We start from the raw sequence: 15,047 nt of genomic DNA, 5'->3' as shown, positions 1-15,047 counted from the left end.
TATTGAAAGAAAAAAAAATTATTATTGGCAAACAATTAAAAATGTTTAAGTAGATTGCGTTTTTAATTGTTCATTCATATTCAGAACTTTATAATAAATAAATTTTGATTGCATGTTTTATTTAAAATATCAAAGTGTCAAAGATATTTTATAAAACATGACTTATAAGAAAGGGAAACTGTATAAAAATCTTACAAATTAATAACAATAGATTTATTGATTAAAACAATCTAATTCTGTATGTCATTTAAATTGTTGTTCCGTTTAGAAATATATGCCTAAATCTAATGATTTAGGAATTAGGTATTTGAGCCTCGTTTAGAGACGAAACCTGAATAATGTAAAACAGTATTATGCTGAATACATAATTTCAAGATTAATATTTTTGTTTCAAAAGGTTTCAAATTTCTAAGAAGTGTTTTTCTTTCGATAAGCGATGATGTACGAAAATATTTATATTTACATTTAAGAATTTAAGAGGATAATTTTAAAAAAAAGATATCTAATTATTTTTCTATTTGATGCAAAAATTATTTTTCTATTTATACGCAATTTACATATATTATATCATCCTGTTAGAAAAAGCTTATGAATTACTTATTTACTGTCATGAGATGGAACACATAAAATTCATGTCTTAGTTTAGCCAAATCATATATACAACAAGTTTTTTAGAACGCTGCATACAAACAACGATTAGCTTCATTACCAGATTTGATTGCATTCGTCTGCATTGCATAGAAATAGAAATTAAAAATAACCTGCTAATATATTTCGTAAAAATTTCAATGTTCTTTATATTGAAGCTAATTTCTGTATTTTATTTTATTTTGCATTCGTTTGTATTTTCTTCCAGATAGAGTAATTTAAATATTAAAAACCATGCAAGATAGATTTAACGAACGGTACTTCAACAATGAATATTTTTAGCTTTGAAGCAAAGTAAATCATTCATGCATGCAATTTCTTAAGACTATAATAAATGAATGCTTTGCAAAAATTTAGTATGACTGCTTTTTCAATGAGTTCGTGCACTTTTCAACACAAGAAGTTTAATTTAAAGGAAAATATTTGAAATCAAAGCAAAAAAAAATTCAATTTTCAAAATTCCCAAATGTACAATGAATTTTAAACGAAAATTTCTTCTTTCACTTATCATAATTAAGTATTATTTTGCTTTTAGAATTTACGTATATCACTAAATATTGTAAAAATTTTGATTTTTCAAATTTTTTAATATATCCCCGCAAACATTAGCCAATTACTTGCAATTCCAGATTTTTCAGGAACTTTAAACAATTAATATCAGCAAATTTTATTGTGAATTGTCGGTCTTGACATTTATTTTACTAAAAAGTACTTTTTATTAAGAATTTATATTTCTAACCTACGAATGTTTTTATGCAATATTTACAATAGAAGCAATTGATATTTATTATATATTATTATTTCGTATTATTGCAGTTTAAGTACTTATTATTATTATACTAGTTTCAAATTTTTATTGATGTACACTTGTTCCAAGTAATCTTATTTTCACTGTGATTCATATTGATGGAATATATTTAGATAAATTTCAAAAAAGTGAGATCAAGTATTCTCATTTTTTAAAAGAAATCCAGGAGATCCATTTGTACTCCATTCAATGAAGAGCTCAATATCCAAAAGACAATTTTTTTTTCTAATATTTGCAAAGAAATTTCTGATATTAAAATGAAAAAAAAAGTTAACTTTTGAGAATTTTTTATGTTTCTCAAAAGGAAAATGTATTTGGTTTACAGTTCATTTGGTGCTAACTATGCATCTTATATTAACCCTACAATGTATTACTTTTTTTAAAAATATATGTGTATTTTGAATAGCTGTATGTAATTCAAGAAAATTATTTTTAAAGAAAATTTAAGATATTTTTTTCGAGAAATTAAAAAAATAATTAAATTGTACCAAAGGGTTACATTATAAATTAATCAATATCCAGTGGCACAAATCACATTATAATAATTCCGCAATAAAAATAAAACTCTCTTTTTATCACTGTATTTTTTACGTTGAAAAAAAAGTATTTTGATTATATTTTTAATAGTAAATCTATTGATACAACAGCCGTACTGGTATTTTTCCAAGTTTCCAGTTTAAATCTAATTCTGGTACCGCTATTATAATCTATCGGCCTTTTCTACAAATTCTTATCAAAAAGCATTTAAAAAAGAATTTCAAAACATTCATTGTTATCCTTTGAAACAATCATATGAAATTTATAAATGGAAATAAAAACGTGTAGCCAAACTTCTACATGATGCATTGAAGGGTTAAGAAATAAAACTATTTTAAAACTATTAAAGAAATAAGAATTTTCTTAAGAACATGGGACTAAAAGCTTTTTCCATGGGAATAAAGTTTTTGGAGCCATGGAAATTGTGGAGGCTCGATATTATCTCAATGACAAGATCACAGAGTCGCTAGTCTAAGACCATTCTCATTCAATCCTTCATCATAGATGAAATATCTTCACAGTGGTATGCAAAAGCTTGAAAAATCGGATACTCCTTCATATATAGTCCATATCGTTTAGAATTAATGAAATTCATTATAATATTGCTGAAACTACTGTTTTTCACAGTGGTATGCGAAAGCTTGAAAAATCGGATACTCTTTCATATATCGTCCATATCGTTTAGAATTAATGGAATTCATTATAACAGTGCTGCAACTGATGTTTTTGACAGTGGTGTGCGAAAGCTTGAAAAATCGGATACTCTTTCATATATAGTCCATATCGTTTAGAATTAATGAAATTCATTATAATAGTGCTGCAACTGCTGTTTTTCACAGTGGTATGCGAAAGCTTGAAAAATCGGATACTCTTTCATATATCGTCCATATCGTTTAGAATTAATGGAATTCATTATAATAGTGCTGCAACTGCTGTTTTTCACAGTGGTATGCAAAAGCTTGAAAAATCGGATACTCTTTCATATATCGTCCATATCGTTTAGAATTAATGGAATTCATTATAATAGTGCTGCAACTGCTGTTTTTCACAGTGGTATGCGAAAGCTTGAAAAATCGGATACTCTTTCATATATCGTCCATATCGTTTAGAATTAATGGAATTCATTATAACAGTGCTGCAACTGATGTTTTTGACAGTGGTGTGCGAAAGCTTGAAAAATCGGATACTCTTTCATATATAGTCCATATCGTTTAGAATTAATGAAATTCATTATAATATTGCTGAAACTACTGTTTTTCACAGTGGTATGCGAAAGCTTGAAAAATCGGATACTCTTTCATATATCGTCCATATCGTTTAGAATTAATGGAATTCATTATAACAGTGCTGCAACTGATGTTTTTGACAGTGGTGTGCGAAAGCTTGAGAAATCGGATACTCTTTCATATATAGTCCATATCGTTTAGAATTAATGAAATTCATTATAATAGTGCTGCAACTGCTGTTTTTCACAGTGGTATGCGAAAGCTTGAAAAATCGGATACTCTTTCATATATAGTCCATATCGTTTAGAATTAATGGAATTCATTATAATAGTGCTGCAACTGCTGTTTTTCACAGTGGTATGCAAAAGCTTGAAAAATCGGATACTCTTTCATATATCGTCCATATCATTTAGAATTAATAGAATTCATTATAATAGTGCTGCAAGTGCTGTTTTTCACAGTGGTATGCAAAAGCTTGAAAAATCGGATACTCTTTCATATATCGTCCATATCGTTTAGAATTAATGTAATTCATTATAATAGTTGTTGTAATTTATTATATATAGTAATAATTTATTATAATAGTTTTTATAACGTGGGATAGAATAAATGGCTATTGTATTGCTTCAAATAGAAACAATAATTTAACAAAACAAATCCCTTCAGGCTCGCATAATTGTAATATTCTAAGAGGAAAAATTCCAAAAATGTTCTGTAATAAAGCATGATAAAGTTTTAGGCCTTTTTCGTCAATCGTTATTTAATTTTCAAAATTTGCTTTTGATTACATAGTGGTGAAAACTGAAACGCATGCAAAAAAATATATTTAATATCATCACAACGCGTGTCAATATAAAACTAGTGACTAAAATAATGAAAAACGTTGCTATAAAGTAGGCGTTACAAATATTTTTTTTTTATTTATTAAAATCAGAGGAAGAAACTGTGCAAAAAATAAGTTACCACTAAACAATGATAAATATTATTTTTCCGAATATGTGAAGGTATGTAATTTTGTGTGATGATACTATTCAAAGTTATAAAGTTGAGAAAAATATAAAATTTTCAATTAATTTTTTATTAAAAAAAACCTAATGAAAAGTTTGAGAAATCCGTTATTAGTGGGCAACTGCTGTTTTATAAAGAATTGTATACCAAATTTGAATAGATCTATATTTAAAAAGCATTGCCCTGTAAAAGCATTTTAAATAATATTGTCATCATGAGTGCCTCTATTTTTATGTAATGGATAGTGGCATGAAGTGTTAAATGATGATAAAAATAAAATGGCTCTTTTATTAAAAATTGGTACATGACTCAAGTCTCAACAAAATTCTATGGCACACTATATAAAGTTTTATTTTAAATATTTGACTGTAATTAATTATAATTGGAGACAATTATTTTATACCTGATCTATTAGTAACGTGATATACATATATAATTTTGAAAATGTTCTTAAGCAAATTTCTAAAATTTGAATTGCTATTCTAAATTTTATGTCCAGTTTGATTTAATAAATTAGCTATTTTCATATTTATTCATCTGAATAATATTTTTTCGTGCATAAATGTATTTTTAAGGTTTCCTTGAAACGCCTTGTGTCAGAATTTTTTTTACTGCAAAATACCGGAACTTCTGAGATTAAAATTAAAAAAATAGAAATAAGTTATGACGACCTCCAAATCAAGTCTAACGCATTAGGTTCAGCATTAGAAATGCTTATCAATCATTATATGGAAGGAAAAACTTCTTTTTTCAAGCACCGCATGAAATAATATCAATGTTACAAAAAAATTTGTGAACTATCTAGAAAGTATTAATATGGAGCAGTCTGCGCATAACTGACCTCATTTCGATCATTTAAAAATCTGTCACGTACATGAGATCATGTACTGCTTTATAAAATATTTTTAAACATATAATTAATTTCGTATGTTCATGGTACATTGTTCAGATTATATCTTATTCGAATAAAAAAGTACATATATGGTATTTTAATAGTAAAAAAATAATAAGCTACTATTGAGGAACAAGTGTACGTTAGATTTTCCTCAGAAATTGCTGTTGGTAGCGGAGATTCAAATTAAACAATTACGAATAAAGTTTTAAAATTATAAATAAAATTATATCTAAGTTTAAATGAATTGCACACTATTTTTCAGTGGGTAACAAATAAATTAATTTCCTATCCCACAACATAAAAATTTTAAGGTTACATATTAAAAAAATTAAATTTTGTATTATTTTGCAGTCAGCTATTAATTAGCCTTTTGTTCTTGTTCTGTTGTTAATTATTAATTATTTATTACCAAGCAATATATTGCGTGATTCTAATGTTGCACTTTTTCTATCGTTTAACTATTTAGTAGCTTCTTATTAATTAAACTCCTGTTCTGTTGTCAGCCGTTGATAATTAATTTGTAATATCTAGAAGACCAAACTTCACTCTATAGTTTTTTCTATTTTATTTTTTATTTATTTATTTATTTTTAGTTAAAATCATGGGGTTGGGGGTTGGGGGGGGGGAGTTCCCTGAGAAAATATCTAGATACGAATCACATACTGATTATATATATATATATATGAATTTTTTTCAATGTTACCTATATATAAACTGGTCATTTATATAAAAAAAATCATGAATGCACTTAATTTAACATGTTATTCGAAACACTCTGTTATATTATAGTATTCATTTTACATTTTGTCTATCATCGCTTATTATTTTGAACTTACACTCAGTTTTATCATGATGAAATCGGACAAGCGATGACACTATATGACATTGTCAGCATGAGAACAGATAGGAAAAGGTTTTCTAATAGTTGGTTATAAAATAAATGGGTTTTTTTCTGTGTAAAAGATAAGATAAGATATGAGATATTGTGCTAGAATAGGTGAATTACTCCTGCTCATTTAACTGGATTTATTTATGTGACATCCAATAAATTGTCATTAAATTGTATTGATGTTTCTTAGTAAAAATTCAGTTTTAAATCGAAAATTTTGATACTATTCAATTACAAGTCGAAAATGATGACCTTTGACGAAAATGATGAAGAATCAGCATTTTGCAAAACTAACGGCTGTGTATTTATAACAGACCGGAACTTACCGACATAATAATTTTAATAATTATTATAAGTTATTCAAAATTATTAATACGATATCTTAATTTAATATTTTAACTAGCAAATTATAAGTCCGATATATTATTTAGTCTGATGAGATGAATTAATGTGAAGTTTTGCATAGTCTGTATATTAAATGTATGCTTTAATAATTTGTGTTGAAAAAAGATAAAAAATGTTCAAGATGCGACAGGATGAGGTTGAATTTAAAATGTTTTGATGTAAATGTATGCAAATATTAAAAGTATTCTTTTCAAATATCTATAAAATTGACTTTACACGAGATTCCAAAGACGCCGTTTAAACAAATTAAGACTATATGTTTATTTATTTCAACTCTGTAAGAATATACTCTGTAAGTATTTTACTTACAGAGTATATCCTCTGATGAAAGTTGACTGCTTAGTAGACCTTTAAAGTATATAAATAATTTCAACTAACCATTACTATAAATTCATTCAGGTTGAATAAATAGTTAAATAGAACTAGTAAATCCTAGTTAAACTGAAAAATAAACCATGCCTGACTAAAATTGTAAATACTTTCCTTGGAATTCTAATTCTTTTTTTGTGTGGCATACATTCAAATATCTAAATATTTAAATACTATTTTACTGTGCTTTTAAAATGGTGTATCTTGTTTAATGAAAAATGAAGAGCTTTAAAGCATTTAGCTGTATAGATAGGCATTCTATATGTGATAATTTCAGAATTAAAGAAATAAAGAATATAGCTTTGAAAAACACAGGCTATGGTGAGATATTAATGGAAGAATTATTTACGATTTTAATTTAAAAAAAGGGGGAGGGGAGGAAGAACTAAAAATAAAAAAAAATATTGCTAAAAAAGAAAAGAAAAAAAAAACTTGATGGTAAAAAAAAGTTTCATATTTATATATATTTACATCAAGCCATTTAAATTACCCTCACCTTCTATCTTCTACGTATTCTAATCTTTTTCACACGTTCCCAGTCCTTATCTTTAAAATTCGTACACGTGAGTTCATCGAATCTGAATGAGCGATATGTCGTACTTCGGTTCTTTGATTACAATGTGAGATATGTTAACAAAATGTTATTAAACATTTCTTTTAATTATATGATAAGAATTCGAAGATTAATTTTTTAAACAATTTTTTCCAACTAAATTGACTGTAACTATTTATATATTTTGTTCACTTTGGTTTTATGCTTTTTTATTATAATAAAAAGTTAAATAAATCATATTATGATCGAGTGAAAGCGGGCTTGTCAGGAATACATGAGCCGGAAAATCTTTACGAAAATTTGCAAAGAAAAATAAGCATTTTTTTGTGATACGCTACTATAGATAGTAATTTATCTAAAACCATCAGCACAAATATTATAATCTGATATTTCCACAGATATTTTACGTAGGAATATTTGATTTTTAAACTCCCTCTGCCTTATTTATCGCCTTAAATTACACGTAAATACTGTATTTAGATATCTCAAATTTCACTTATCATGTATCATGTATCAAATTTCACTTATTTAATTCACCTCTTTTGCGATGTCATCTTGTTCACATATAGACATTCGTAAAATAGTTGTTTCAAGTTTAGGAATGTCTAAGAAGTAAAGATTAGTAAAAAAAATCACGAGGCGGAATTTTATGAGGGTTACAATACTTAATAAGTATAATTTTTCATATTCACTAAAAAACAATATGTACAATTCTAAAAATTCAACCACCAACCATACTGTGAATAATTGATCAACTTCAACGTCAGAAAAAAAAATCAAGAAGTGAAATTTTATGACGGTTTATAATACTTACTGGCTAAATAACCGCCAACCATACTGCGTATAATTCTATATACATAACCGTCAACCATACTGTGCATAATTTTGTAAATAGTCGTCAACCATACTGTGTATAATTTTTTAAATTCGACATTCATAAAAAAAAATATCGAGGTGGAATTTTATGACGGTTTACAATACTCACAGTGTATAATTTTTCATAATACTAAATGGAATAATATGATATAATCTACAGGAAATAAACTTTGTTACAAACTTCGTCGTAAAGATGAACTTATTTAATTGCTTTTAGTACAAGAAGTATTTTTAAATTCTAGATTGAATGGTTTGTATTAAAAAGTAATGAATTAAGGCAAGCAGCTGCTACATTAAAACAGCATTGATTTTTATTTTTTTTTGCTTCTATTTATAACTAATTGCAAACCGAAAATAGATCCATGAAAAATTATCATTACTCAAATCAGCGAGACAGGAAACATCTAATGAAATAGTGACCTCTGTCGCAGATAACACGTCCTTTGCCGCTATTTCCCCAAAACATCAACATCAAAGGAAATGGGGGAAGAAATGGAACATGGAGAAAGAACATAAAAAGAAATGTTAAGTACCGCACTCAGTGTAAACAAAGGATTAATTCAGTACATTTTATGCTTTTCACCTTGAAAACTTGTGTTTATTAAATGGGTTGGGAAATGAAAAAAAAATCACCTCGATTAGGTAAATAAGGAAATAAAAAAAAAAATGCTTCGTTTTTCAGAAAAATATTTCGAAAACAGCGCGGTTATTTGACCTTAGCTGGAATTATCTTGCGGATTTTGATTTTTAGACGACACTTTCTCCGTCCTCGCATTTTGGGACTGTAATTATGTCTTAATCTCGATTATCCGTGGTTCCTTATAACCGGAATCTCTTATGCTTGGAGGACCTTAATTTTTGGAAGAGAACGAGCACCAAATTGGTCTATTTCTTCTAGAAATATAATTTATTGGGTTTTTATGTATGAAATAGAACATATATTCTAAATTTAAAATCTAAATTTTTCATAAATTTCTAATGAATAAAAGATGCATTTGTAAATATTTATTTTTTTATAAGTTTTTAAATGCATTTTCTTAATTTCAAAATTTTCTGAAACTTTTATTTAATAGCCATGTTATCGCTAAATATTTGTATTTTTTTTTTTTTTTTGAGAATTTTTTTCCCATTTTTATGAAATTAACAGACTGTGATATAAATGTATAACATTTTCTATGCATTATATAATATCTATTAATAAGGAATCATTATAATATCCAAGTAAAATATGTTAGGCCCAAACACTGCTCTATTTCTATGAATTTTTCTCTCTCTTTGTGATCTTAATTTGAGTAACTAACTGTAAGATTGTATTAAAAATCATGTATAATATTCAAGAAATTTTATTGATTACTTTTTGAGTTATCGCCAAACACTTATTTATAATTTTTATTAACTCTTTAGTTATTTATATGAAATTAATAAATACAGGGTGTTTATAAAGTCCCGGACCCATTTTGATGTTTAATAACTCATAAAATAATAAAGATAGATTTAAATTAATAACATAAATGGTTAAATAAACTCAAAAAGTTTCATGACCCTTGTCAATGAACTTCCACGTGTGCCCCCTTCGTCGCACGGAGAATATCAAGTCGATAGTCAATTTCACGTCAGGTAGCGACAAGCATGTCGGCATCCACAGAGCCATTTGCGCACATTATGGCGATTAACAATGCCAGAAACATGAAAGGATGCTTCATCGGAGAACATTATGCTCTTCAGAAAATCAGCAGCATCTTCTATCCTCCTTAGCATATCTGTTGCAAAGGCCATCCTCCTAGGCCTATCGTTCGGTTCCAAAACTTGAACAATTTGAACTTTGTATGCATGCAGTCTTAATTTTTTCTTAATAACCTTGTACACCGTCAAAATTGGGATATCCAATTCTGTTGCCGCTGATCTCACAGATATTCTAAGATTGTGTAAAAATGTCTCTTTGACACGCTCAACATCAAAATCACTTGTGCAAGGACGTCTGGAACGTTTCTTATCTTCGATACTTCCAATTTCTAGAAAATTCTTTTTCCACCGCAAGATGCTGTTTTTGGATGGAGGATCTTTTTGGTAAATTCTTCTGAAATTTCTCTGTGCCTGCACTATCGATTTCATTTCTATGAACCACCATAAAATCTGTTCTTTCTCTTGTGGTGTATGCATTCTCCTTAATATCCGCTAGAATAAAACATCACATACAAAAGTACTACATGGAACAAACACATCAAAAGTAAACATAACATTGCAATAGTTGCCAAAAACAAAAGAGAGAAAAATGCAATTAATAATCAGACAATATTTAGAAAAGTACAGATATTTAGACTGGAAAATGAAATTATCTGAAATTAACCACACGTGCAGACGATATTTACAAAAGTAAAAATATTCAAACCTGAAAAGGAAAATACATGAGTTATTCCATCAATAAATGCCATAAGTTTGTTTATATCTTTATTATTTTACGAGTTATTAAACATCAAAATGGGTCCGGGACTTTATAAACACCCTGTATTCTCAGTCTTTTGACATTTAGGATCTTGTATTTCATATCATTTTCGACTGACTTTTAATCTGGCAATTTCAATTTCCTATGTACCACTTTCCTATAAACTCTAGACTAATAACAATGCTTTGTTTGATCAATTGTATGATAAATATATTGGTCAACTGTTTAATAAAGGCATCTTTTTTTCATTTAAAAACAAATATAACGTTGCCTGCTATGAATATAATGATTAATTTCATCAATTTCTCCTTTTGTCCTAGCTAATTGTTATTATAAATCCAGAAATTTTCTTCAAAAGTTTAGGATTGCTAAAAATTGAAGATTTAAATTTGATGATATTTCGTGTATTTACACCAAAATGAATTTGTTAAAAACATGATACATAAAACATCTTTTTAACCGAATAGAGTCCATCATTGAATTTTAATATTATGATTTTTATTCTAAAACAATCCATATAAGAGATAAGTGTTTTATTTTGACGTAGCAAATACTTGATATCCGACTGTTCAACATTCTACATAGCAATTTGCACAATCAATCTGACAAAAAATTGAATCAAAATAGTTTTAAAAAATTGACCATGAAATTCGTATTTTTATCTTGAAAGAGGTTTATCTGTTTTAGCCATTATTTCTTATTATTCTGAAACAACCAGTTTTTATGTAATGTGTACAATATAATTGCTGCATCATTTCTGTTATTCTGCTACGGATAATAATAGATCATTCTAGACAGCGATTAAAAAGTGAGAGGATATTTTTTTTCTTCAAAATTTGATAAGAAAGAATATTTTTCGAAGTGTTATCAGGAAATCACTTTAATCTTAGATATGCTTTTATCATTTATCAAATTTTTATTGCACACGTTTTTGTCCATACAGTCATTTTTATTTTTTCTATATAAATATTGTTCAGTCTCTATTTATCGAATTTGAAGATTCCTGAAAAGAATAGAGAAATATAGAAATTTAATATAGGTATATAGAAATTTGAATAACACAAGTACATATTGTAAATTTTTCGAAATTTCTTAGTAAAAATATTTATACATACCCCAATAGAGTTAATGCAAATTTAATTGAATGAAATATCAAAGCAAGTTATTTAAAAATGTATCTAAATTTTCCTATATTTTTGAAGCCATACGTGTTGACAATTCATATTATTTTACTTCTTCTTTATTTTGTTATCCTTCTTTCTGTGTCTTTTATTCAGCTGAATTTATTTTTAAACTTAAATATTTCATTTATGGGCTATATTCGCTATAAGAATTGTAAAACTAAATTAAATTTAATATAAAGATCTCGTTCCAAGTTGGGACAAAGATTCATAGAACAAAAGTCAAGAAAGAGATGCGATTCACTGGCTGGAATTTAATCCTTTAAGCGATTAAGCGATTTTCGATCTTCTGAGAATTTGTATTGTAGTAAAAATCAGTGAAATAATTTATTTCGTTATTTGATGTATATTCTATACTCTGAATGGGATCAGCGACTAAATTACGTAGTTTTTTGGCTAAAAAACGTATTCTTAATTTAGTCGCGTTGGACTAAATGGCGAGAATTCTTGCACTCACAATAGTTTATTTGTACATTCAAGATGAGAATGGCACATAAATAAAAATACAAAAAATAATGCCTGCAGCATAGTAGGCCATGGATATCGAATTCTTATTACAACAACGTTGCCATTCATAAAGTGGTAAATTTGATGGCATCAGAATTAAAACTGGTTGCCAGAAACAATAGCATAATAAAATAATAACAAAATACAAAGGAATAATACAAAAATATAATGACGGTAAATATAATTAAAATACAAATTTTGTCAAAATACAAACACATTCAAACATAATTTGCAAAGAAAAAATTTTGTTCTATATATAGAAATTTTATACGATATAGAAAAATTGTGTTCATTTGAAAATCTAAGATTCCTGAAGAACGTTTGATTTATGGAGAATCCACTATATATTAAATTTATAAGGAACAATCCTGATAAATTTAATTTGTAAGATATAATCTTTCATCACGTGACCACATAATTCCATGCAGGAATAATAAATAAGGACTACAGGAATATGTATATATTCTATAAATATATTACTATTTTAAATACGAAATCTTCAGCCTTGACTGCACTTACCAAGAGGACACTTGGAAGAAATAGATGATTAGCTTTTGTTTCTAATCGAATGAATTAAACTATCACATTAATCTTTGATTAAAGGCGATAGTTTAATTCGTATTTATTATATATTAGAGAATGCAAATTTTCTATTTATTTATCTTATTTACAATTCATGAATAAAATCAGGGGACAGTGGATTCTATTAGGATCAATATAATTTTTTTCAAACTAGATTAAAATTTCAATTCTTGGCAATAATCCTTAAAAAGAGAAAACCCGAGAATGAGATACTTTTTCAGCAAACAATTATATCTTTTTGAATTTTTATCTATAATAATTTAATTAATAATCTAAATCTAAATATTTAGTTCAAACATTGCGAATAACATGGCGAATTGCATTATTATATATTTTGTAATGAGCATTCACTCATGGTAAACATATGAGTGTACTAATTTTTAAAAAAATCATTTACAATAAAAATGATGCAATTTTTCTCATCATTTATTTTTAAAAAAGAAGAAATTTTAAATTTTACTTAATATTATCTGAATTTATTTGATACATTATAAATGATTTGCCGTTTTAGCTCAAACTCTATTTAGGAATAGTTCCTCCTCATTTCTAATAATAAGATATTAAATAGTTTATTTTTGTATTATATTTTTGAATAGTATATTTTATTTTCTGATCCATATATATGCGATGCGAAATTATAATTAATTTTTCCAGTTACCATTAAATATTTGAGTGAAAAATAAATAATCGGTCATGGCCTTTTTCTATGGTAATCTAATTCTCATACTTAATATCAATATAAACTTTTAAAATTCCAATTCATGAAACTAACAGTTATGAAGAACTTAAATGAGGAAAATGTGACCTTCGATGTCAAGTTTTTTACGATTCATTTATTTTATCTACTGTGAAAAATGAAAATAGGAATATGTTTATATTCTATAAATATATTATCATTTTAAATTTATTAACTTCTTTTCAGTTGCCTGTTAAATTGGCTGGTAGAGCCAAGTTACTACATACGTTTGTCCTTCTGAATTCAAAAGAAATCCGAATAGAAAGTAGGAGTCTAAAAGATATTAAAACGTCAACTGATTGCCATTATCCTATTTTCGTATATATCAATGACCCTTTTACGTAAACTTTTCCCACAAAAAAAAACTAATATACATTTTATTTTAACCATGAAACTATATCAGGTGCAATAGTTTCCTTACATTTGTTCAATAACACCCACATATGGTGATTCATTTCATTATCTGTTTCAGCTATATTCATTGAAATTAATGAAATGCAAACATAAACTGTAAACACGTTTTGAATTTATATTAGAGCATCTCAAAAGGGTGTTGAATACTTTAAAAAAAAGATACAAATCCGAGACAACGCCTAGGAAAGCAATTTATAGAGATTATTTATTTTTAAATACTTTCTTGGAAACAACAACCGGTTTTCAGCTGAGTAACTGCGAGGAAACGAAGTCGATATGACCAACCCACAAGGAATTAAATACATATCAAAGAAAGTAAAGCAGCAAAAGGGTGAAACCTTGACAGCAAGAGTTTCCTTTTGGTTTCTATCTGTGAGATAAAGGATTTGGTTTTTTTTCCTGGGATTTGAAATCTGAGAAATCTAATAATGCTTGTTTTTCTTTGACATCATCAGATGACATTAACGCTTGATTTCTGCTTTTTCTGAAGAAAAAGTAATAAGTATTTTATGTGAATAAATAAAGTATTAAAAATAATCTTCGTCTGCGTATGAAAAATATGCAATTCCATGGAAATTATAAAATGTTTAAGAGTGACGCATGTATCGGTATATTAAAAAGAAGAAAAATAAAAGTCAGAAATGAATTCGCCTCTAAAAAAATTAAAATATTAATTCTCATCGGTGGCAACAAAATAGATATGACGTATAATAAATAAATGCAATTGCGTATTTCATTTTACTTCTATTTATCCAATACAAATGTAAAAAAAAAAAAAAAAATTATTTTAACTAACGGTGAAAATTTTTCTTTTGGCGAGCGAGTTTCAACTAGTTCTTCAAAATTTAAAAAATAAATACTTAATCGCTTTTTGCCAATTTGAAAAACGCATTATGTTTCTTTATTCCTAAAAATATATGTAATATTTTTTTCATTCATAATGGTTTTAGTTTCAAAGTAAATATATTTT

The 15,047-nt window shown here is 26.9% G+C and overlaps 1 protein-coding gene across 1 annotated transcript in view; it reads left to right on the top strand.

The window, feature by feature from the left end:
• Positions 1-15,047, top strand: part of LOC129971204 (acetoacetyl-CoA synthetase-like) — a 50,955-nt gene that overhangs the window by 1,174 nt on the left and 34,734 nt on the right. The gene's annotated exons all lie outside the window — the stretch shown is intronic.

The sequence above is a fragment of the Argiope bruennichi genome, chromosome 6 (genome assembly GCF_947563725.1).
Source record: "Argiope bruennichi chromosome 6, qqArgBrue1.1, whole genome shotgun sequence".
NCBI classification, from domain to species: domain Eukaryota; kingdom Metazoa; phylum Arthropoda; class Arachnida; order Araneae; family Araneidae; genus Argiope; species Argiope bruennichi.
The sequence above is the reverse complement of the archived record's forward strand: the minus strand, read 5'-3'. Positions and strand labels throughout refer to the sequence as shown.